We start from the raw sequence: 21,740 nt of genomic DNA, 5'->3' as shown, positions 1-21,740 counted from the left end.
ATTTCAATGGGTCTACTCTGAGTAAAACACCATTGGCTGCAACTGAAGGGAAAATGCATGTTAATAAGGGGAAATGCATACTAATAACGGGGGGGGGATCCATTTTATTGAGAATTGCCCTTTGGCTTTGTTTTGCAGCGTGTTGGTAAGTAGGGAGAAAAGGACTAGGGAAGCTAGCGGTTTGTGCTACAGGATGAGCTGGCTGTGCAAAATATCTAGCTTGTTGCAAAAGTCAATGCTTGGGTATCTTGCAAAAAATGACAAAATTGAGGACAATGGACAGTTGTCAACGTGTTGATCAAGCTGAGAGGCTGCTGAAGACTGCCTCGTCATAATACACCTGCCCCAGGAGTTGGGGTGATGTATGTGATGTGCCATAAAATGTCATGTATGTTGGAAGAAATTTAAAGACGTAAAGAAGTATTACAAAATTAATGAATGTTAGAATGATGTTTGAATGAAGTTAAGCGGTTTCTAGCTGTAATGATATAAAAGAATATGGAAAATTTGGATTTTTAAATAGGTAAAAATTTAACGTTATAATATATTAAGATCAAAGATCAGGATAATAAGGAGGGAAAGGAATTGCTGAATTAATTAATTAAATTGGAATACAAAAAAGGGAGGTATGAGGAGGTCAGGGAAATAACGATAAGAATGTAAGATATGGAAAGGTTGATTTTTTATTTTTCCTTTTTTATCTTTTTTCTGTAAGTGTACTTATTTTGTATTTTTCTTGTATTTTTATTTTTATTTTTGTCTTTTATTCTTGTATTTTTTGTTTTTATGTAATTCCTTTTTCTGAAACTCTAATAAATATTTCATAAAAAATAAAATAAAATGTCATGTATGCTCTAGAATGCTATGATTGGATGTTTTGATCCATTCCAGGTTTTGTGAAGCTATAATTGTTTGCTTTCACAAATTTCAGTGTGGTCCGTGCTCCTTGCACTCCACCTGAGTGCTCAGTAAACTGTTTTCCCCTTCAAGGATGCCTCTTCTTTGGGGCCCCAGCTGTCGAACAGTAACAATTCTCGGACACAACCTATAGCTTCTAAGAACATAAGAAGAGCCTGCTGGGTCCAGCCAATGGCCCATCTCGTCCATCATTCTGTTCTCACAGAGGCCACAGGCAGGATTCAAGCACATCGCTAGGTCAATAGTCAGGTACAAAATGCACCTGGTGCCAGGTTAATTTCAAACGCTGATTTGAGGAATGCTGTTCTTTGCTGCCTTCTGCATCCTCTTTTGTATGCTGTTCTTGAGCTGCTGGCAGCCTTTTCTTGTTGCTGCTGTGTAGATAGGGGGGGGGGTTATGAGAATTACAAGGTCTAAGATATAAAATAAATGTTCATAAACGTACCAGGCAAACACATACATAAATCTATAAACCACATGTCTAAAACAGTACAGTAAAACAGTCCTAAAGCATTTTGACTCTTTCAGTGACCTCAAATATTCTTCTGCAGCTTGGATTGAAATGGGAAAAGTCTCCCCATTGTCTCTGTGCTCACAAATCCTGCCTTAAGGGCACATTTGTGTATGAATAGGGTGAGCCTGTGACCTGGACTCAGGAATTAAGTATTTATCAGCACAAAAGAATGGCCAGCCTGTCCAGGTAAATCCATTAACGGGTTTCCTGCCAGACAGGATTCTGTGAAAATAAAAAAATTCCTTCCAGTAGCACCTTAAAGACCAACTAAGTTAGTTCTTGGTATGAGCTTTCGTGTGCATGCACACTTCTTCAGATACCATGCACACGAAAGCTCATACCAAGAACTAACTTAGTTGGTCTTTAAGGTGCTACTGGAAGGAATTTTTTTATTTTGACTATGGCAGACCAACACGGCTACCTATCTACTACAGGATTCTGTGATTTATGTATAATGTATTGGGGGGTGGTCTTGAGCTAGGTAAAGGTAAAGGGATCCCTGACTGTTAAGTCCAGTCGCAGAAGACTCTGGGGTTGTGGCACTCATCTCGCTTTATTGGCCGAGGGAGTTGGTGTACAGCTTCCGGGTCATGTGGCCAGCATGACTAAGCCGCTTCTGGCGAACCAGAGCAGCACACGGAAATTCTGTTTACCTTCCCGCTGGAGGGGTACCAATTTATCTACTTGCACTTTGACATGCTTTCAAACTTCTAGGTTGGCAGGAGCAGGGACCGAGCAATGGGAGCTCACCCCGTCGCGGGGATTTGAACCACCAACCTTCTGATCAGCAAGCTCAGTGGTTTAGACCACAGTGCCACCCAGGGTGGCAATTTCAAAAGTCTATATAAGGACTTCCACACCATGGTTCTGGGTTCCTTCTCCCTCCTGTGGGCACCCTGTTGCAACAGTTTAATAAAGATCAGGCTTGCTTAGCTGCTTTGCTTCTCAATATTCTCTGGTTGACCTCTGTTTATTTTCTTCTACAGATAGAGAACCAACATAAGGATTCTATACGGGCTCTTGGGTACCCCATAAGGGGAAAGGAACAGGTTTTTCTTCCTTATAACAGGGGGCCTGCCGTTTTCATCTAGCACCTTCCTCATGCATGCTTCCTTAGGAGTAAGTCCTGCTGTGCTCCACAGGAGTTGCTCCCAGGCAGGAGCGCCAAAGGATTGCTACCTTAAGCTCAGCTTCTGCCTCTCTTCCGTGTCACTGTTTGGCAGGCATTATGTAACTAGCCAAGGAAGAACTACTCCGATAATGCAGTTTTTTTAGAATGGGGGGATTATTGCTGCTTCTCTCCTGCTATGGCGCCTCGCCAAATCCCTTCCGGTCCCTGGACTATTGACCCGGTGTTGTGAATGGCTCCCTCGCAAGGCATTGTTCAGAGAGGTAGGGAAGCTTCAGAGTTCAGCCACCAGAAAGGAGAGAGGTAAAACAAAGCAGGGAACAGCGGATAAAAGAAAGAGCCCAAGAGATAAGTGGGAGAATGGAAAGGCATTTTATTACTTCTGCTAAAGCAGAATCCCAGGGCTTGAGCTGAAACTGATCTCCTGATATTATCTTCTCAGTCTCTCGGCTTCTAAAGATGTCCCAGCTAATCTCTCGGGGGACCAGCGCATCAGGCCTGCAAATCGGTGTGCCTGTCGGTATAGGAGTTGGAAGGTCAGCTGCTCTTGACACTTCCATCAGCTTTCTTTACCAGTTCTTTCGCCGCTGGCCAGATAGAATGACAGAGAGTCTTGCGGCCTCTTAAAAGAGGAACGCCTTTATTACGGCAGAAGCTCCCCCAAGTGTTGCTGCTCTTGTTAATTAGCTAAATTAATGAATATACCGCTTATGTGCTGGAATGGCTTCTAAGTAGTTTGGATATTATGAATTTGATTTAAGAAATCCCGCCATAATTAAAACACTCAATGAAACAATCCCACCAAAGCATTAAAACACCCATCTTTTTTATTACAGTGGTACCTCGGGTTACAGATGCTTCAGGTTACATATGCTTCAGGTTACAGACTCCGCTAACCCAGAAATAGTACCTCGGGTTAAGAACTTTGCTTCAGGATGAGAACAGAAATCACATGATGGAGGTGTGGCGGCAGCAGGAGGCCCCATTAGCTAAAGTGGTACCTCAGGTTAAAAACAGTTTCAGGTTAAGAACGGACCTCCATTATGATGGCTGACTGGGAACAGTTATGGACCACAGGTATGAAGTTCACGGCATGTAATGCCTTAAGAGAGAATATTATGGAAATGATATACAGGTGGTACATGACCCCAGTCAAGCTTGCAAAAATTTATCATTTGCCCGATAATAAATGTTGGAAATGCAAAGAAACTGAAGGTACATTCTTTCACCTTTGGTGGACGTGCCCAAGGATTAAGGCTTTCTGGGAGATGATCTATAATGAAATAAAAAAGGTATTTAAATATACCTTCCTGAAGAAACCAGAGGCCTTTCTCCTGGGCATTGTCAGCCAATTGGTGCCAAAGGAGGATAGAATTTTCTTTATGTATGCCACAACAGCAGCAAGAATTCTCATTGCAAAGTACTGGAAGACACAAGATCTACCCACCCTGGAAGAATGGCAGATGAAGGTGATGGACTATATGGAACTGGCGGAAATGACTGGCAGAATCCGAGACCAGGGAGAAGAGTCGGTGGAAGAAGATTGGAAGAAATTTAAAGACTATCTACAGAAATACTGTAAAATTAATGAATGTTAGAATGATGTTGGAATGAAGTTAAGGGGTTTTTAGCAGCAATGTTATAAGGAGTATGTAAAAATGGACTGTTAACAGATGAGAATATACAGTTATTACATATTAAGACAAAGGTTTAAGATAAAAACAAAGAGGGAAAGGATTTGCTGAATTAACTTACTGAACTGGAATACAAAAAAGGGGAGGTGTGAGGAGGTCAGGGAAACAAGTGAATGAAAGACAAGATATGGAAAGATTGATTTGTTTTTAATTGTTTTTACTTTTTTCGTATTTTGTACTCTCTTTTTTCTTTTTTTTATTCTTCCTTTTTTCCCTTTTCTTATTATTACTATTGTAACTTCTTTTTTTATTTCTGAAACTTTAATAAATATCTTATTAAAAAAAAAAAGAAAGAACGGACCTCCAGAACGAATTAAGTTCTTAACCCGAGGTACCACTGTATTATTATTGCGGTAAAGCAGACAGATAGAAGAGCATAACAAAACAGTTTCTTGTTGTCTTCATTCATTGATTCCTAAAGGTGGGGAATGTAGGTCTCCTCCTGCCCACCTCATCCTCACAACAACCCTGTGAGGTAGGTTGGGCTGAGAGGCAGTGAGGAACCCAGCATCACCCAGTGAGCTGAGTGGGGATTCAAACCCTGGTCTCCCAGGTCCTAGTCCAACACTCTAACCACTATACCACACTGGTTCAGTTGAAAAAGCAGTTAAAACAATTAGATCACAAGTTCAGGGGAAAGCTCTCTTGTACAGGTGTATCTTCAAGAGTTGCAGTGCTGGAGCAGGCTTCTCATATTTCAGCTGTGCAGGGTTCCACAACACTCCTGCAGTCGTAGTCCCGCAAGCTAATAATCATCAGGCATATTACAGCTCTCTCATATATGATGAGTTACAGCTCTATAATATAAACACATGGTTTGGTGGTGGAAGAGTTGTCAAGAGCAAAGTCAGAGGGAAAGGAAATGCAGAAAGTACAGAGACAGTGATGATTATAACATAATTAACAGTAGTCATTCACAGAACAGTTGTTGATAGCCCAGACATTCTGGCATTGGCAATCAAATGGCCATGTATCGTGTGGTAAATGTCCTTTTTCTCAATTTAGTCCACGAGTGATTGCGTCAGTGCTTTTTTTTCTTAAAAATGTTTAGGGGTTCTCTCATCTTTCTACTCATATTGAAATACTGCCCCTCAATGAGGCCAAACTTAGATTCACAAAATGTTTAGTGGTATGCGTTGTCAGGAGCTCAGCCTACTCTCGAGTAGGACCCTGGTAGAGACACATGCCCGACTGGCATGTTCCCTCCCTCCTGGCCAATCGTTTGGGAGCTTCACAAGCTTTCTTCTGCCCGAACATCACAGCGACCAATGCCAACAGACATTGGCACACTTAGGGATCCACAGTCTTCGCAACTTGCATAACAGACCTCAGCAACTCAGCATTTTGGCTAATCTACTTTATTTACATATAAACACACACGGAGCACTGCAACATGGCTCCCTCTCTCTCTAGCATCAGACAGCAAAGAGAAAAAGAACAAAGGACAATAGTCCCACTTCACGGAACACAGAAACACAAACATCCTGTCTCCGTCACTTCCCACTCTGTGGAGTCAAAACATACACCATCGTAGACAACAATCCCATGACTGCAATCATGGAGCAGGAATTCTAACATGTGTACCCCTGCATCCCCCCAGAAAAAAAAAGCACTGAATAGCGCTGAACCTAAACTAGAAATCATGTCATTTCTAAACTACAGTGGTGTCCCGCAAGACGAATGCCTCGCAAGACGGAAAACTCGCTAGACGAAAGAGTTTTCCGTTTTGGAGGTGCTTCACAAAACGAATTTCCTATGGGCTTGCTTCACAAGACGACAATGTCTTGCAAGTTCCTGCTGGTTTTTTTCCCTTTCCCCCCTCTTTTTCTAAGCCGCTGAGCCGCTTATCAGCTGATCCGATCAGCAGATAAGCTGCTAAAAGCCACTAATAGCGCTAATAGCGCTAATCCGCTAATCCTTCAATGGGCTTGCTTTGCAAGACGAAAAATCCGCTAGACGAAGAGAATCACAGAACGGATTCTTTTCGTCTTGCGAGACACCACTGTAGAGGCAATACATATCCAAAACCACTGTTTCCAAATGCAGATATCAAGGCTAACTGGTTTAGGGAAGCAAGAAGCAAGTCAGCTCCCTCAGGCCTGGAGCTGAGGCCAGTCTCTATGCCAAAGAACAAATGGACACAAATGCGGTATCAAAACTGGCAATTAGCGCTTTCCAAAACAGTACACAAACCTAAACACAGACAGTTTTCAAAATTTGCAGTTCTCTGAATTTTGCAGTGCAGTTTTTGGGCCAACTTACGGGTGCAAAAATGCCTATAGTAGGGTAAAATGTGAATACAAACACATACTTCTATGAAAATAAAAATGCATTTTATTCTGGAGAACAGCTTTAAAAATGTGTCTATTAGGCAAAATTGCATGCAAGCATATGTCAATTAGGAGAAATGCTAAAATGCTGGTGTATTCTTAGGAGGTGTTGTTTTACCATCACAAACTATTGGCTAAATTGGGAGGAGAACTGAATTTAGGTTTGGGAAAATGACAAGCTGAAATAGACAGATTTGCCCATTCCTGGGTACCATCCATCAAAAGTCCAGTGCTTTTCAATGGGAGAGCTGAGGATATTTCTTCTGTTGAAATCAGTGGGGTTTTTACAGTGGCTGGATGTTTCGAGAGCTGGTCTTGCACTCTATTTGCCTGTATTTTGTTTCTGCAGCAGAAGCCCTCAGAGGGAGAACTCACCTGCTTCTTAAATAGGTCAGTCAATATGCAAAGGGGAATTGGAACTGGCTATTGCAGGTAAGAAAAATCGAGATTTTCAGTATCTGCTGAGGCAGCCCATTGGGAAAACAACATCAAAGAGGGGAGGAAGGGAGGAAACCATCCACTTTTATGAAAAGAGAAATAGCAAAGGTGAAGAAGGAGAATAATAAGCTATAAATAGTGCAGACGCGCCTTTTTTTCACTCAAGCCTTTGCAATGGTTTTGCAGAATTTACTTCTATAAAAATTGATTTGCTGTCCCTATTTCTGTTTGATGGAGGCTTCATTTTTTCTCCAACTCTTGCCATTCTGTGGCTGATGAGCTGTATGGAAGGTGATGTCAGCAGGCCTGGTGGGTACTGGAGCTGTTGACAGTGTAGACACGACTGTGCTAGGAGAACCAATGGTCCAGCTCAATATAAGCCAGTTTCCTATTCTCCGATGGATTGTACTTTTCTTTTATACACATCCAGTATATTCTCTCTCTCTCTCTCTCTCTTTCTCTCGCCAATTATGGATTTGGGGTTTGCCTCTTTAATTGACAGCTCTACTTGTACTGCCTCATTTCAGAAGAAGATAGGGAGACTTGCAAATGCGAGACAACCTTGCAATCTCATTAGCAAAGAGCATGGAGTTGTTATTAAAGTTGTCAAAAGAATAATGGGCGTCAAGCAAAACAAAGCCAAAAAAACGGTACCCACGACCTATTAACAAACAAATTGGGGTAGACAAGTTGGCTCCTGCCCACTCTTGTTTTCTGTCTCCAGCATCATTTGTTTATTAGCACCAGGACAAGGCTGCATTTCACGCAAAATCACCTTGTAGGGTAGTCACAAATGAACAAAAAGAGCCTTCCTTATCTGGAGAGTGAATGTTGTTGTTGTTGTCATAATGGTCTTGGGCTCTGACTTTCCCTCTGCAAGGAATGTGGACTTGGCGTAGCGATGGCTGGTACCCACTGGCACCGGCAGGGCCAAATGCAGGGAGGCCAATGGTAAGTGCTAGCAACACACAGACACAACTAGTCCTAGTTTTGTCCCCATTCTCCACCCTGCTGAGTTCTACAGTGTGGTGTAGTGGTTAAGAGCAGTGGACTCGTAATCTGGTGAACTAGGTTTGCTTCCCCGCTCCTCCACATGCAGCTGCTGGGTGACCTTGGGCTAGTCACACTTCTCTGAAGTCTCTCAGCCTAACTCACCTCACAGAATGTTTGTTGTGGGGGAGGAAGGGAAAGGAGGTTGTTAGCCACTTTCAGACTCCTTAGGGTAGTGATAAAGCGGGATATCAAATCCAAACTCTTCTTCTACAAAGGCAGCACAGACACTAAGGTGGAGGGAGCTAACAGCTAGGAGCAGTTGTATGCAAGAAGGTAACAGAGGGAAGGCAGGTTGAGGTTGGTGGGGCAGTTCTCCCTAATGGACTAGCATCTGTTGACTTGCAGGTCTATTCAGAGAGTAAAATGGGAATTGCCCGGGGAGTCCCCCACACCCTCAGAAGTTCCAGCACATGAAGAAATCATTCTGCCAACACCTTTCTAGTCTGAGGAGGTTGCACTGCTGCACTCTGAGGACTCCAGTCCAGAAGCTACAACAGAGCTAGCATCTCCTATGTGCCTCGGGAGTTCCTGGCTGCTGACCCAAGCAAGGCTTCTTTTACTGGAGTTAAGAACTCAGACCAAGCTGTAGCCCTGCTTCAGGTTCAGTCTAGGGCTGCCAGCTGCTGAAGCAACGTTCTCAACTTGCCCTGGCTGGAGCTGCACACAGAACTGGCCACCCAGAACTCCTTGCCTTATCTGTCTCGGTGGAACAGGTCTCGGTGTTTCGATTTCTGGGAATGGAGTTGAGAGATGACCTAACCTGGGGAGAAAACAGCAAAGACCTGATGAAGAGAGCAAGGCAGAGGTTATATTTTCTGATAATCCTCCGGAAAAATAATCTCTCAAAGGACCTGTTAATGGCATTTTACCATTGTACTGTTGAGAGTGTATTAACTTATGGTCTGTGTTTGTGGTTTGGGAGCTACACGGTCAGGGAAAAAACAGTGCTGTCCAGGGTTGTAAAGACTGCGGAGAGAATAATTGGGTGCACTCTTCCCACCTTGGATCAAATCTATGCTTCCAGGTGCCATAAGAAAGCTGCAGAGATAGTGCAGGATAGTGCACACCCTGGAAATGATCTCTTTCAGCTTCTGCCTTCTGGAAGAAGGTACAGGGTTATAAAGACTAGGACTAGCTGCCTGAGAAACAGTTTCTATCCAAATGCGATTTTGGTTTTAAACGCAGTGTAAGGTAGCCTTTATGTTGGTATATTGTATTTAATTATGGGGTATCAGAGTTTTTAGGGGCTGACCAGGCTGGGAAAGCTGGGATAGCAGGCTTGTGGGTTTTTGAATGTCAGATGTAGATTTTTTCAATTTCGTTGGGACAATGACAATAAAGATTATTGTATTGTCTGTTGGAGCCATTCCTTGGATATGAACAAGTACGATCAGGCCCAAGGCTCTCACAGTGGCCAACCAGAGATTCCCAAGTAAAGCCTGCAAGGAGGACCCTTGCAGCAGTTCCCACACTTTCATTACTGAAAAGGCTACAGAAAATTGAGCAATTGCACAGCCTGATTAATAACCTGCTCTTTTTATTAGCATGTATACGTGTCATGCACATTTTGCCAGCTTATTTTTAACACAGTCGTTTGCCCTTCAGATCCAACTCACGACAAGTGGAAAATGAAAGGTTTAAGTTTTACAAGGGGTTTCCCCCCCATTTATCATCACTGGACTGATCTCATCTGTACAAGGACTCATTTGCCCAAGATTGAGAGCCAGAAGAATTTGCCTTTAAAAAATCCACCTAGCCATAAGTGATGTAATGTAACTCTTCCATTTATGTCCTACATACATCATCCTATATTCTAATTCTGATTCAATTCTCTTGAGTGCCATTGCGTCTGCAGCCAAAAGGGTAGCAGGCCTCATGAGGAGACAGCAGTAAATTCAGGGTAAGCAAGAGGAGGAGGAGGAGGAGGAGGAGGAAGATGCTGACTGTCTGTTAAGGAGTGGAAATAGCTGGTGGTCACTTATTTTTCCTGTGTCCAGAATGGAAGTCAACCCAGTGAATACAATTGATATTCAGTTGTTGTCGCTGCTTTCAGTATACAGGCAATATATATTTGATGACATGTCCTGCCCCCAATTTGCATTTCATTTCCTTTGCATTGAAATGAATGGGGTAGGATAAAATAATGACAACATAATTTTTGCAGTTTACATAAGTATGTATGTGACCTCACTGCACCACAGTGGACAGCGATCATTTTCGGCAGAAGATGAATTGTAGCAGAATAGAATCAGTGCTGCGTGAATTGAATCCAACACAGATCACCCTCTTACTGCCCAGATGAGAAAACAAGGGCCAGAGTGTGGCCTGCCACATGTGCTGGGCCAGTGACATTTGTGACAGCCCCATGGTCATCGCGGCAGTCATGATGTCCTGAACCATCCGCCTGTTACGGAAAAGCAGCAATGCGGGAGCGAGCTGCAGGTGGCAGGAAAGCAAAACAGGATGTGAATGTTTGGGACTGTACCATGGGAACAAAGGGGCAGTCTATTCACTGTACTGAGCACCGGATGTTAGCTCAGAATGTCATCTGACCTGTACTGGAAGTACAGGGGTGGAGTTGCTTCTCTACTGTTGGAGTCTGATGAGTACAGATGCATTTCTCTGTACTGCTGCAAGGACAGAAATAAAGACATGTAAATACATTTCTGTCTGTCTCTTTCCCCTCCCTGGGGGAGGCAGGGAGGAGGGGAGAGTGGTGTGTTCTTCTCACGCTTGAGGAGGATCGCCGATAGTGACCTAGCCTGTATCCTGCCAGGAGACGCAGACGGGGAGGTCAACAAGGATCTCAAGCCGAGTGCCTGGAGAGTGGCCAGTTTCCTCTGATAAGGCTTGAAGAATCCAACACCGCCTTGGCATGGATGTTGAAGGCCACTAGAACCAGCAGTCTGGGAGTCCTCAACACTGCCTCTGAGACCAGATCAGGCAGATCAGGCAGGGAGACAGATTGTTTGGCAGCGAACCAGCAGAAAGGGTTGTATCCAAAGTCAGTCCTGTTCAGAGTCAGTGGTGGCAGGTAGATTAGTGGGAGAAGGGAAGAGACCCCAACCAGGAGGTGCAGCCAGAGCCAACCACAGGCAGAACCAACTCATTCTAGTTTTGTCCCCATCCTCCTCCTGCCTGCTGAGTTAAGGGGAACACTGAGACTAAGGAGAAGGAAGCTGGCAGGCTAGAAGTATGAAGGCAGACAGGTGGGGCAGTGCCCCCTTTGCCCTAATAAATCAACCTCCAGGAAAATGCATCAATCATTGTACCATCCAGCAGAGCTTTTCCGGGCACTGTGGGTCCTCTTGCAGTCTGGCCTGAAGGAGGTGGCAGAACCGACAGTAGCTCACTGTGACTTGTTTGCAAAGTGTTTTGAGGATCATATTGCTTGGATGCACTGGGATCTTGACTCCACTGTTACAGCAGATGAATTTCAAGGGGTGTCCAGAGCACTGTCTAGTCCTGTTGCATTGGATGAGATTCAGCTAGTAAGGCAGGGATTGGCAACCTGTCACCCATGGGCCCCAAGCGGCCCACAGGGGTCGTTTAAATGGACCCCGAGCCAACCCTGAACCAAGCCGCCTGCTTGGTGAGTCTCCACGTTCTGCTCTAAACCAGTGCAGCGTGGAGCGGGGACTCGCTTCCACGGTGCCGGAAATCGCATCTGTGCAGATGCAGATGCCGAAAATCGTGTCTGCACAGACGTGATCCGGCCCATGGAGCGATCTCTGCGGGAGTGAACTGTCCCAGGCAAGGTAAACCTTGCCAACCCCTGTAGTAAGGCTTGGGGATTTGGACATGGTGCTTGAATTGGTCAGGGCAACCAGCTGCGCTCTGGAACCTTGCCACTCTTGGCTCATGAAAACTAGCAGAGAGAGGGCAGTTGGCTGGGCTAGGCAAGTGATTCATGCCTCCTCCTGAAAGGGGTTGGCCTCTGGCTGCTTGAAGGAGACAATAAGACCACTCCTGAAGAAACCCTCCCCTTCTTGGGCAAGGTTCCTGAGTGGGTGGTTGCAGGCCTGGAGCGGGTGCTATTGGAGGAAACTTAGATCCATTTCAGTCGTGGGTTTGGCACAGAAACTGCTTTGGTTGCCCTGCATGATGACCTCTGTCAGAAGGGAGACAGGGGAAATGTGCTCCTCTTAATTTTCCTTGACGTATCAGTGACTTTTGACACCATCAACCATGGTATTCTTCTTGAGCAGCTGTCAGAGCTAGAATCATAGAATCATAGAGTTGGAAGAGACCACAAGGGCCATCGAGTCCAACCCCCTGCCAAGCAGGAAACACCATCAGAGCACTCCTGACATATGGTTGTCAAGCCTCTGCTTAAAGACCTCCAAAGAAGGAGACTCCATCACACTCCTTGGCAGCAAATTCCACTGTCAAACAGCTCTTACTGTCAGAAAGTTCTTCCTAATGTTTAGGTGGAATCTTCTTTCTTGTAGTTTGGATCCATTGCTCCGTGTCTGCTTCTCTGGAGCAGCAGAAAACAACCTTTCTCCCTCCTCTATGTGACATCCTTTTATATATTTGAACATGGCTATCATATCACCCCTTAACCTCCTCTTCTCCAGGCTAAACATGCCCAGCTCCCTTAGCCATTCCTCATAAGGCATCGTTTCCAGGCCTTTGACCATTTTGGTTGCCCTCCTCTGGACATGTTCCAGTTTGTCAGTGTCCTTCTTGAACTGTGGTGCCCAGAACTGGACACAGTACTCCAGGTGGCATTGCTTTCCAGTTGTTCCAGTCCTACTTGGATGGTTGTTTCTAGGTGATGCTTGGGGAATGCTCACTGGTCCTATGAAGCCTTCAATATGGGGGTTCCTCAGGGTTCAATTTTATCCGCTATGCTCTTTAACATCTACATGAATCCACTGGTTGGGGTTATCTGGAGGTTTGGAGTACATTGTCAGGAATATGATGACAACACACTGATCTACTTCTCCTTTGCATCTGCAGGTGAGGCAGTGGAAGTGCTGGACCAGTGTCTTGCCTCGGTAATGGACTGGATGAGAGCCAACAAACTGAAGCTCAATCCAGATTAAGAGTGAGGCACTGCTAGTGGCTGCCCATGACTGCAGCTGCTATCATCCCTGACCATTGGAGTCCAGCAGCATCTGGAGGAAGGCAGGTGGGGGAAGCTTGGTGCAAATTGTCAATTGTTCCCAACGTGAGATCACCGCAACATAAGGACCTCTTTCCGCTGCAAAATGAAAGCTGCAGAGTTGACTACTATATCAGCCAAACAAATTCAATACAGGGCAAACAATTTGGCTGGAATAGCAGAAAATTTAGCAAGGATGACATCTGTCACCAAGGGCTAGTTTTGCTTATGGAGACATAAATCTGAGGAGACAAACGAAATGCTGCCGTTTTGGTACGTGTAGCTTTCTATATTTGGCGTCTGAGGTCAGGATTTGTTTTTTCATAAGGCAATAATTTATCCACAAATGTTCAGCAGCATGCAGGTGTTTTTTCTTTAAAAGTGGTAATTCACTTTAGCTTTGTACAAGAGAAATACCAAAGAACATTCCTCCCTTTATCACATTAAATGTGGGGGGTGGGGGGCAGATAGTTAAGGGGCTGAGGGGCAGCCCAATCCTCTAAGTCCACCTTTAGCTGTCATAGTGCAGTGATTTGTACTGCTGTTGTGAAAGCAACATCCATCACATGGCAAATAATTTCTCTTGCATTAAATCTGAACTCCAAAACAATACGCAGATTGAAATACAACCACCCTCAAAATGCCCATTTCTCTGAATTTTGCAATGCAGTTCACCAACCAAATAACGTGTATAAAAATGAATGCACAAGGGTAAAGTGTGCAATAAAACATATATTAGTGAACATACAATACAAAGTGCATTAAGTTATGGGACATTATTTTGCAAAATTGTTTATATTAGGCAAAATTGCATACAAAAATGTGTCTATTAGGGAGAAATTCACACTAAAATGCTGGTGAGGATTTTTTTTCCATTAAAAAATGAAAACTTATGTGGACGTATGGGGAAATGGGTAATGGAGAGAAACTCAAACTGATAGATCCATCCATCCCTATCCCTGACAAATTCTCCATTTATCCATTAAGCGCTGTGGTCTAAACCACAGAGCCTAGGGCTTGCCGATCAGAAGGTTGGCGGTTCGAATTCCCGCGACGGGGTGAGCTCCTGTTCTTCGGCCCCAGCTCCTGCCCACCTAGCAGTTTGAAAGCACATCAAAGTGCAAGTAGATAAATAGGTACCACTCCAGCAGGAAGGTAAATGGCGTTTCCATGTGCTGCTCTGGTTCGCCAGAAGCAGCTTAGTCATGCTGGCCACATGACCCAGAAGCTGTCTGTGGACAAATGCCGGCTCCCTTGGCCTATAGAGTGAGATGAGCATGCAACCCCAGAGTCCTCTGCGACTGGACCTAACGGTCAGGGATACCTTTACCTTTATTATTGTTGTTACAGAGCAATCCACACATCCCTGATGCTGTGCCAGGCTGGATAGACTGGGTGAAGGTACTGCTCTCTAAAGCACAGGAGCACCCCCCTTCCCTCCAATGGCAGCCTTGTTTGCTTGTCAATAAGCTCCTTGTATATGAAATCTCCAGCCTTTCAAGCTGCTTGACAGGCAGAATTGCAATAGGTACTGCATTTCCTAGCTTAGAAATGCAGCAATTGAGAAAGCCACATGTTTTCATCTCTTCTCCTTGCAAAGCTTTAGAAAGCACAGATGATGCTGTTCCAGAAAAAGAAAATGGTATCCATTCTGGGCACAGTGAGTAAAGGAGTCTGTGGTCCTCTGGATGTTGCTAAAATCCATCTCCCATCATCCCTGACCATTGGCCATGTGGGCTGGGACTGGGGATCAGACAACATCAGAAAGGGACTACAGTTTCCCTGCAGAGTTGCCTGTCCAACCTTTCAAATAAATGTTCTTATACCTTTAACTTCAAAAAGGGCTGAGAGTGGAGAGGAAGAGGGTTTCATGATTGTCATTAGAATCACTTCCGGGTTGGTGCAACCAGCTAATGGCGGATTCCCTCCGAGCTCCGGAGGGAATCGGCTCGGTGGAGGAGGGGTCCTGCCGCGGCAGCGACGCAGGGACCCTTAGAAACCACAGGCGCAGATGCCTGTGGACCTGGTGACTCGGCGGGCACCATTTGCGCCCCCCCGACCCACAAATAAGCCTTTTTAAAGGCTTTGGAGAGGGTGCGGGGAGTGGTGTGGTGCTGTGAGTAGACCACTTCTTCCACGGAGTGAAGCCACAAGCCATGGTTGGATAGCGCTGACTTCTTTTCTTGAACATTTGGACTCAAAATGCAACAACCCGTGAGTAATACGGAATTTGGAATTTGGATCTAAAAATTCTTTCTATTTGAATTCGGTACGACCGGGGGAGGTGTCAAAAGGAAGTCCGCCTCCCCCCCCCTTGCAGGCAATCTAAAGCAAGAATTAAACAACTAAGATCGAGAGACTGTCTTTCTCCTTTTGAGATAAAATTCTTAATTTCACGATTTGGACTTATAAGTTTATTGCTGGAGGATTTGAACTGATCTTTAGAGTTGAAGTGTAACCCCCCCCCCCCCGGATCCGGGAGTGACCCACGAGGGAGCCTGTGAAGATATTTACAGAGTTTGACAGCTGTCAACTGAGCTGTCAAAGTCAAGAAATTCTATTTTTTGTTATTCGTGTCAGTTATTTTTGTTACAATTGGACTGTAAGCTTTTAAAATTAGAGTGGCAATAATAACAAAATATCCGGATTGTTGGAAAAAGAACACTTAGTAACCAAAATCCCTCTAGGGGGGATTTGGAACATTACAATGGCTGGAGATGGAAAATTACAAGCAGAGTTGAATAGGGTCTTTGAACTTCTGGGAAAGCTGCAAGAGCAGAGTTTTGTTATGGCTACGAATCTGACAATCTTGAATTTTAAAATAAACAACTCTGCTGAAGTGGTGGACTTGACTCAAGAAGAATCTACAGCTGGGAAGCAAGATATATGTGCTGTTTTGGAGGTATGTGAGGAAGGAGCAGAAATTATGCAAGTGAAAAAGGACAACCAGAGGCCTCCAAGGTCAGGATATATGGAAGATAAAGTTTGGGTGCCAAAAATTTGGTTTGAAATTGAGAATGAAGAGTGGGGATTTTTCCCCATGGGGAGTCCGGAAGACTTATGGATTACAAATTTGGCTAAGGTGAAGATTGGAACGTTTGAGACATTTGGGATATTTGGACTTGGAAAAAATAAGAAGCAAGATCTGGACTCTTTCTTTGAATATGGAGGACTGGTTGGAAAAAATTTGGACCCTTTTGGGTCAAAGATGCTCCGAGATCGGATGCTCAACATAAAGGACAGTCAACAAAACCGGCTGAAAGGGACTGAAAGAGATTTAAAGGCCTCGGATGTGATAGATCCAGGCTGAGAACTGTTAGATAGAAGGACAATTTTTTTTTAGGGATCAAAACCCGGGGGGGGGGGGGAGAAGAGCCTTAGAATCCAAAGGGTTACAAGTATATATTCTTTTTTGGTTAAGATTCTTTGTAAATATTCTAATAATTGGGAATTCCGTGAAAGGGAATGTGGATCGATCTTAGAAAAAGGGGCTGATGTGGGTATTAAAATGAGGTATAGAAGTTTGAAAATGGTTAATTAAGATGATTTAAGTAAAATATTAATAAGGGATTAATTTGGTTACAAAGAACTTGCTGGGCTAAATTTTGAATGGGGATGCAAGAAGGGGAGGTGGGGGAAGTCCGGGAAAGTGGTTAAGAAAATAAGATTTTGAAATTATATGTGTTATTTGTGTGTAATGTTGATGTTTATGTTTTTGTGTGTGTGTCTTAAAAAATGAGAAAATCCTAATAAAAATTTTATATATATATAAAAAAATAGAATCAGAGGTAAAAAAGTTAAAGGGTCCCTGGACAGTAAAGTCCAGTCAAAGGAGATTATTGGGTGTGGCACTCATCTTGCTTCAGGCCAAGGTCTTTCCGGGTCATGTGGCCAGCAGGACTAAGCCCAGTATTGTCAGCTTCAAACAGGTGAAACAGGTCTCTCCTCTCCTCAAACCCAGGGGAGGTTTATGGCTGACCAAAATGTATCCAGACCCATTTGCCTTAAGGGATAAATGAAAAGAGCAACCTGTTTCTCTCTGTCACGTTTTATGTTTGTCTGTCATCTGAACACACCCTCTTCCTCCCAGCCCAGGTGCAGATCACTTGCCCCAGAAAATTTCTCCCCAGGTCCTTACATTGCTCTGTCTTGTCTAGTTCTTCCACTTGCTTTTTCTCCCTCCCACCCTGATAATCTCCCTTCAGACTCTCCCTCCCCACAAGGTCCCTCCACACCTGAAATCGAGCAACCCTTGAGCAAGTACAAATTGAAGGGCATGCGGAAATTAGAATTCTTCAGCCCTGGAACTTGAAGGGGGGAAAACTAAGTGATCTTGCTGATTTTTTGCTCTCTTCGTCTTTTGCTTCCCATCACCCACTTTCCAAACCTACTGCCTGCCCCGCCCCCGCGAAAGAATTATCCTTGTCAAAGAAACATGAGAGATAATCAGTGGGATTACAGGCTTTAGAGAAAAGATTGATAAAAACCAATCGGTTAACATTCACTCAGTTTATATTGAATTTTAAGGGAAAGGGAAAGATGAAATATTTTAGAACTACCGTTTTGCAAATGGTCATGCAGCAGTTCCAAGGACACTGTCCAGAGGGTAATAGGGGTTTAAATAGAGATATATACTTAAGTGAGACCCGCAATATGTTGTCATGTGTCCTGGCCTCTAAAAGGAGTGCTCCAGTTGAGGTTTCCACCAGCCTTGTAAGTCCACCAGAATAAAAGCTGCAAGGGGTTTAAAGCTGCTAAATTTATCCCTCCCTACTTTTCCATCAGTCATTTCCAGCTGGCACTGAACAGTTCATGTCTCCTGGAGGCCACCAGTAAGTTCAGTTTTCACTGGGCTATGTTTTTTCTTTCTGGCCCCTTTTGGGTTTCCCCTTTTAAAATGTTCTGTATTTCTCCATAGGTCAGGGTTCATCCAAGGATGCAAATATGCCTTTCATTTTTCATTGGCCCTCTTGTGGCTCCAATGCTGGTGGCACAAAACCACAGTTCCAAGTGTTTAAGTCCTAAACAGCTTCAGCCCTATATACATGAAGGAGGGTCTCCACCCCCATTGTTCAGCCCAGACACTGAGGTCCAGCTCCGAGGGCCTTCTGGCAGTTCACCCACTGTGCAAAGTGAGATCACAGGGAACCAGGCAAAGGGCCTTCTCGGTAGTGGTGCCCGCCCTGTGGGATGCACTCCCATTGGATTTCAAGGAAATAACAACCTACAGTCATACCTTGTTTTGCGACCAGGATCCATTCCGGAGCCCCGGCCGCTAGCCGAAAAGGACGCAGGGGAAAGCGCCGCATCTGAACACGGAGCAGTTTGCGCTTCTGCACATGCCTGAGCGGCAAACCCGGAAGTAACCCGTTGCAGTACTTTGAGGTTTGCTGCGGACATTCGCTGAAGCGGATGCTAGACAAGGCAGACGTTCGCCGAGGTACAGTGGTACCCCGCAAGACGAACGCCTCGCGAGACGAAAAACTCGCAAAACGAAAGGTTTTTTTCGTTTTCGAGTTGCCTCGCAAGACGAATTTCCCTATGGGCTTGCTTCGCAAAACAAAGCTTGCCCCGGGGACAGCGGGTCTTCTCTTTTGAAGCAAGGGGCGGCGGGGAGAAGCGATCTTCTCCCCGCAGCCCCAGGTCCGGGGACAGCGGGAAGCGCAGCGCTTCTTCCCCGCTGCCCCTGGACCTCTTTTGAAGCAAGGGGCTGCGGGGAGATTGCTTCTCCCCACCGCCCCTTGCTTCAAAAGAGGTCCGGGGACAGCGGGAAGCGCTTCCCGCTGTCCCCGGACCTCTTTTGAAGCAAGGGGCTGCGGGGAGATTGCTTCTCCCGGTGCTCCGAAGCGGGGCGGGAACACCTGCCCCAGCCGCACCGCTTCGGAACGCTGCTCCGAAGCGGGGCGGGGGGGCGGGAACACCTTCTGAAGGCGGGCGGGGGGCGAAAGTCTTTGTCCCCCCTGCCTGCCTTGCCAGGGGCTTTTAAATCGCCCCGGACAGTGGAGAAGTCCTCCGCTGTCCCGGGGCGATTTTAAAATGCCGCCCGCCAGCATTTTAAGATCGCCCGGACAGCGGAGAAGTCCTCCGCTGTCCCGGGGTTTTTTTAAATGCTGGGGGTGGGAAGAAAAGCCCTTGTCCCCCCCCCCAGCCTTCAGAAGAGGTCCGGGGACAGACTGTCCCCGGACCTGGTCTGAAGGCGGTTTCCCTAGGAACGCATTAATTGATTTTCAATGCATTCCTATGGGAAACCGTGCATCGCAAGACGAAAAACTCGCAAGACGAAGAGACTTGCGGAACGAATTAATTTCATCTTGCGAGGCACCACTGTATTACCGTATACAACCAAGTAACTATACAACCTTTATAAAACATCTAAAGACAGTCCTGTATGTAAAAGTTTTAAATGTTTAACATTTTACCCGGTCAGATGGATATGGTATGTATGTATAAATTATTATTATGTCCACATGACAAACAGTACTGATGGATTAGATATTGTTGGCAGCAATTTCTCAGTTGTGGTCTTTGCCTAGCAGCTTGAGATAACAAAAAAATACGGGTGCAGGAAGACAAGAACTGCAACAAGATCACAGGCAGCTTCTAGGCAATGACAGTCATATGAACAGTAGTGCTTATAGTAAGACCAAGTTTGAATCCCCACTCAGCTACAAAGTTCATTGGTTGACCTTGGGCTGGTCACAATCTCTCCGCCATCCTATCTCAAGGCTGAACGTGAAGATGTGGGGAAAGAGAAGAGAGCAATTCAGGCAATTCAACTGAATGTCTGGATATAGGTCTGGTAAAAAAGCTGCTTTTTGTTTTCATGCTTAAAATTACTACTGGAAATATTGCAAACACTCATATATGTGTGTGTTAAGATGGATAACAGAAAGACATCCTCAAAGTCAGGCTTTTATCAGTGTTTTATTTTTAAAAACAGGTGAATCCACTTTTTTATACACATCATTGCACTTCAACAAGTACACACATCACAAGTTCATGCATCTACAGGTATGCCACAATCTAAGAACCCTGTTATGTCTGTGACTCTACAATCAATCTTTAAATCAACATGAAAACTTAATGTCAAACGGAAACAAACCAGTTGCATAGAGTATCACCATGCTCTAACATTAGCATTTAAGCAAAGTAAATTATAAAATTCTGCCTGAATTGAATGTACAAGAAGAATGTGAACACATCAGTGCAAAAGGATGAGAAATTTACATGATTTAACAAAAAAATCACTTAAAAAGTAATCATAATATTTATAAACTAAAGATTTTTACTGCAGCTCATCACCACCAATCAAACTATTCCAGTTCTTGCAGTCTTTGATAATATAACCAAGCCTGTCATTATAGATTAAGCCCTTAGAATAATTTATGTAACTTCTCTTAAGTACTGGACATAATTCACTTATCTCTCAGACATAGAATATAAGGAATGAATTCAGAATCTTAAAAATCAAACATTTACTGTAATTTGGTTTCCCCTCCCAAAAATATAAATATATACTGTATATATTTTAGGTTTTGCTGTACTTTTACAAAAGTTATCACTAGATGGCAGCAGTGCATCTTTGAGCTTTGCTAGTCTTAACAGCTACATTAAGTAAAAAATGCTGCATGCATGATTGGACTTTTTTACTTGTAATACTTAATAGTCTCAAAGAAAAGAAAGCAACAGTCACAGCACATCAAGCCAAAAATTGTTTACACCCTCTATACTGAAGCATTATTAAATGTGTTGGCTAGGTCATCCTTACTGGAGAGGCTAAATAAGGCATGCTTTAGACAGTCATTGTTGCTCACTTGAAAAGAAAAAAACATCAGAGATGGGACTGGAGTGTGAAACCAACCATTTCAATTATCCAATTTAGCCAGTGATATTCCCTTCAGTCTCTCATTCTTAAAGCTCTGAAAAATGAGAACAGTTCAGTGGTTAACTACATCACAAATATGTCATCCAAAAAAGCACAGTAGAAAACATCTAAAGCCAAGCAAACTGCATTTATATCTGTTTTTACTGGTTCTTTTCCATATGTTATCTAATCACCTAAACTACCAGAAAGGAGAGTTATGTAGTAAAAAATATGTTCAGAAAGCACCAGATAAAAATTCCAAACTGTTTGCAGAATTGTTAACATGTTAATTGCTAAATAGTATTACAAAAACACAGTATCACATGCATGACAAAAGTTTAATTCTATTTGTTCGCTGTTGTAATAATTGTTTTCTCAAATTGTACCTTATGTGCCATGTAAAATAATAAATAATAATAATAATAATAATAATAATAATAATGAAGTATCACACAATTAGAGCAGGACGATAAAAACATTCAACCACACTGAAAGCTCAACAGAATAAAAAGGTCTCAAGAGCATGCCTGAAGCGTAAAGGGAACCGACTGCCCAGTCAAGAGTTCTATAGGCTCATGTGGAAGGAGGTGGTCCTTCAGATACTGTGGTCCCAAACCATTTAGGGCTTTGCAGGCAAGAGCCAACACTTGAATTAAGGCTGGTCACAAACTAGAAGCCAGAGCAGATGAA

The 21,740-nt window shown here is 44.1% G+C and overlaps 1 protein-coding gene across 2 annotated transcripts in view; it reads right to left on the bottom strand.

Annotated features, from left to right (window-relative positions):
- Positions 1 to 20,091: 20,091 nt before the first annotated feature.
- The window catches only part of NPTN (neuroplastin), a 47,472-nt gene continuing 45,823 nt past the window's right edge, over positions 20,092 to 21,740 (bottom strand). For both annotated transcript variants that reach the window (XM_083475946.1, XM_083475947.1), the window contains one exon: positions 20,092 to 21,105. The gene's annotated coding sequence lies outside the window, so the exon portion shown is untranslated. The remainder of the gene's footprint in view (positions 21,106 to 21,740) is intronic.

This window comes from Podarcis liolepis (assembly GCF_965112155.1).
Source record: "Podarcis liolepis genome assembly, chromosome: 14".
Taxonomy (NCBI): Eukaryota; Metazoa; Chordata; class Lepidosauria; order Squamata; family Lacertidae; genus Podarcis; species Podarcis liolepis.
The sequence above is the reverse complement of the archived record's forward strand: the minus strand, read 5'-3'. Positions and strand labels throughout refer to the sequence as shown.